Here is a 4,557-nt window from a genome sequence, read left to right as displayed (position 1 = left end):
CCATCTGCCCAGCGTCCTTTGGAGGAAGGCCTTTGGGGTGCTGGCCCCGAGGCAGTCCCTGTGCCCGGGGGGCCCAGGGGGCCGTCCCTGCCCTTGGTGGCCACGCACTGGGCGCAGCTGCTGGCCGTCCCTGATGTGTCCTCTGCCACTTGGCTCCCAAGGACAAACCTTGCGCTGTTACTCTTCTCTCAGGCCATGGCAGAAACCAACCCTGCTGCCCAGAGACCACCCCTATTAGCTGTCCCCTCTCCCCCGTCTCTGCACCAGAGCTGGCGGCCATGAGGTCAGGCAGCGAGGAGGACAAGGGCCTTGATCTGGCTGGGCACAAACCCTTTTCCTGGGGTGCAAGGGGGGTGATTTCAGCAGCCACGGCCTGGAGGAAAGCCAAAGTGTAACCAGCGCCATAGGGTGGGATGGGCGGTGCCAAGAGACCGCATGGAAATAACACAGCCTTTGAAAAAGAAGGCAGCAGAGGTTACACTGGTCTGGTGGAAAGGCTGCTCATTTTCAGACCTAGAACATTTGGATCCGTGCCCAAGACACAGCCAGGTCAGCAACGACTCTTCCAAACTGTAAAAATAGCCCATGGCTGCTCTCACCCTCACATCCCCTTTTCCCACTGAAACCAAGCTGCGCAGTTGGCCGTGTCGATATGGGGTACAAAGTGAGCTTCAGCCATGGGGTACAACTTTCAGAGCTGTCTGGTGACTTTAATGTTTCTGAGAGTTATTTGCCTACCTTCATTTGTGAGAAGATGTTCAGATCTTATCTAAAAACCTGGAAAATCTCTTTTTACTTTAGGATTAAGTATTTTGAGTCCTGAAAGTGGAAGGAAGTTACTATTGTAATTTTATAAGTTGGTGCCAAAACTGGTATATACATTCAGACTATGTAAATAAGGGCATTTCTACCATGTACCTTCATTTGGTTGTAGTGATGCCAGAGGTGAAAGACAGGATTTTGGTTTCCTCTGCATGAACTCTGCAGAGACGTACAGAACATGCATGAAGACAGGTAGCTGAGTTTTGAAATTAATTCTGCAGGTATTTAGGGGAGAAGAAGGTCATTGCTGATCATGCTGGTGTGGGTAAGGAGTTGGCTGGCCAGGTGGCTGTCCGACACCAAAAGGCAATTGTCTCTCTTTGAGAGTCCCTACATGCCTGGAAGATAGCTGCCAAGAAGGACTGAGGGTTTTGCTTTTTTATACGCCCACCTGAAACCACCTGAGGATATCGCTGTGATGAAATTACTGATGACGTTATTCAGATACAAAGGAACTTCTTTTTTGCTTTTTAAATTGATGAAAGCAACTATGAAAACCAGTCTTCTAGCACACACTTGGTAATTAGTTTGCAAAACCAGTGCAATGAGTGCAGAAAGCTGCCAGCGTATGTCTATTCAGTTAAAGAATCTCAATATTTTGAGGCAAGCTCAGTGTGAAGAGACAACAGGCCCTTGCATGTGTCAAAATGTGGATCTGGTGGATCTATTCTATCCAAACAAAAGGGACTGAAGAGGAACAAGGGCAGCACGGTTATACTCTGTAATCCAGGAGCGGTCCAGAAAAACAAGACTGAAGATAGCTATTTTGTAGTGGAAGGTCAGTTATGCTTAACTGAAGCCCTACTAGAAAGTGCTTCCCAAGTGCCATTTCTTTATTTTGCAGTGAAACAAATGCCATAAGAGGAATACCTTGATTTCCCTGTTGCCAGCAAGCTCACTTGCAAGTCCTCCAGAACAACCCCTCTCGATGAGAGGAGTTACATCAGCTGAGCCTGTTTTGTACATGAAATACCTATTGAAAAAGAGGGAAAAAAGTGTGCAGGTAACAGAACTTTTCAGGATCCAAGTCAGACAGAAAAAACTTCTGGTACACTGAGCTGAGAAAGAGCTTGGCAGTGCTGCACTGTTACCAGTCCCTCATAATCTCTAGGTGCAAAGCCCAGATCCTGCAGGAAGACTGTGACTCTCAGATGAGAAGGCACCAACACACAGACAGCAGCTTTTCAAGGAATTGGGGGTCAAGCTTAAAATAGATGATACAGGATTTAACAATAATGTAACTCCTGTAGAAAGAATGGAAATTTTTCATGATGTATGACTTCAAAAGAGGCACTGCAAATAAACCCTTCTTGATCTCTTCCTGTTACTTTACTCAGATGACTTTAAAGATCTGGACCTAAATCCACTGGCTGAGGGTAGTGATAGGCATCTGCTGTGTGGGAGCAGCTGCATAGGAAATCGCATACAAGGGTGCGTGTTCACAAATCCTCTTCTCCATCCAAGAAAAATATACTTGGGAAAAAGAACAGCATGCTGGAGTCATACCTACCTGTGTAAAGCAAGTCACTGGTTGCCACTTGCCAGTTCAGTAAGTGCAGGGTTATGTTTCAGAAGAGATGCTGTAGCAGGATTTGATCCCTTTGGAGGCTGTGTGTTCAGCTTCATTACAAATTAGGACCACGTTTTTGCATTATGTGCTTTTAGCATCAGAAACTATTAATTTCTGTAAGTTATATTATTTCCTACTCCTTCATATACTTAAAATTATCAAAAGAAATACACATAACCTAGAAGTGGAGAGCAACCGCATTTCTAGAACCTTTCTCAAGTCCTTGTTCTCAGTAATCTATAATTTTTAGTTTGCTGGGAAAAAAAACAAGGCTGCTAGAACACTACAGGACAACCACAGATTTTTTTGTGATGGTCACTGATGAATGCTGAGGTAGATATACCTTAAATGACACCATTTTTGCCCAGAGTCTCATGAGGGCAAAAGTACAAGCAATCTTATCAGCAGCCTTCCACTATGGGACAAGACAAGAAAAAAGGGACCAAGAAGGATTACAAATTCAAGTGTACTTTCCTTACTGTATTTATTTTGCAAATATTTCTTCTCTACTTGGGTACAGATCTGTTTTTAGCCTTCCACATGCTAGATTAAAAGAGTGAACTTGTTGCATTACATTTTTTGCCTGTAAATCAGGCAAGGTCTTTGATTACCTTAATACGAGTCATCCAGAGTCTGCTATTTGAAAGGGTGTGAAATAAATAAACACTTACACTTACCTTAATTGAATTTGCAACTCATTGCTACTGTTTTCTGTAGTTCCACAATTACTGGAACTCCTCTTACTGAAGGAATCTGTGTGAGAAACCCAAAAGGATTTTATTCACCTTAAGACTATGATGCCTTACTCTGTGGTATATATAGTTAGGGCTTGGAATGATTTATTCTGCTTCGGCTGTAGCCACCTAGGATCTTCTTTGTAAATACTGTATGATAAACAGGATCCCACCCACAGCCTTATTAATATCTACTTGTCTTTGTATCACTGCTGTAATGCAACTTTGAAGTTTTTTATACCACAGGAAAACTGCACAAACAGAAGAGAGAGCAATAAATACTGTAATGGATGTTACAGTAGGTTCATTTTTCCTGTAATCAGATGGTGCATCACATCAAACATATTTTTGGAGTTACAGTGATATCTTGAAAAGAAAAAAGTATCTTAATAGTATATCTTTTCTTTCTCCTTAGCTAATTATTTAACAGTTAGTGCTACCCTGAAAGTAATTCTCTCTGAAATACTTTCTTACATGGAGGGAAGACTGAGGTATCCCACCAGAACAGGTTGGCTTTCAAATTCTGAATGTAAAACTCAAAACAATGTCCTCTATGAAGAGTCACAAATCAAAACATTGTTTTCACATTTATTCAATGAATAACTTCAATTTACTATGAATGATGCAGTAGAAAAATTAAAAACATTTTTGGGCAATCTGGGAAAATTAATTCATCAGTAGTAAAATTAATCATTATTTGATGCTTTTCCAAACAGGTAGTCATTCTGACATGATGGAGACATTCCTGGAGTTCTCCTCAAAGCTCATAATTTGAGGAGCAGTCTGCCATTCTGACTTATGCTGAGTATTATCCTACCTTTGAATAACATTTTATTTTAAAATAGCCTTTTTTCTTTTTTTAATCCTGCTATGGAGCCACAGTGGAATGTCAGGCATATCGCCAGCATGAAGAAAGTTATCATTCTGCTACTTTGGAGATATGACATCATTGTTACAATAGATCACAGAATTTTGCGAGATCTACTTGTACAGATATTTATTTTGCAGATTAGAATATACCTGAAGTGGCCCACACATGCATTCTGTGTCATTCATACATCAGTCAGAAGTGGTCTATGGAGTACACAAGAGACTATATTTTTTCAATATTGCCTTTCTGATAACTTTTCAGTACTGAGCAGTTGGGGTGTGGTTTTTTTTTTGTTTGTTTGTTTGTTTGTTTTTTATTATGAACACTGCTTTTGGTGTTATCACATTCAGTCTTGATGCTTTTTGTGATCCAGAAAGAGCAGATTCACAGAAAGCTCCCCTCAGCTATGAGACAGCTATCTGGTAAGCACAGTGCAACTTTTATTTTTCCTCAATGTTTTTGTGTGCCATAAAGTTGTCTTTAAAATACACAAAATGTGTCTTTGCTTGCTAGGTAATTTTGCACCCTCTTCTGGCCAAGAATTTATCTTATTAGGCATA

This window comes from Phalacrocorax carbo, chromosome 2 (assembly GCF_963921805.1).
Source record: "Phalacrocorax carbo chromosome 2, bPhaCar2.1, whole genome shotgun sequence".
Classification (NCBI taxonomy): domain Eukaryota; kingdom Metazoa; phylum Chordata; class Aves; order Suliformes; family Phalacrocoracidae; genus Phalacrocorax; species Phalacrocorax carbo.
Note: the sequence above shows the minus strand (reverse complement) of the source record.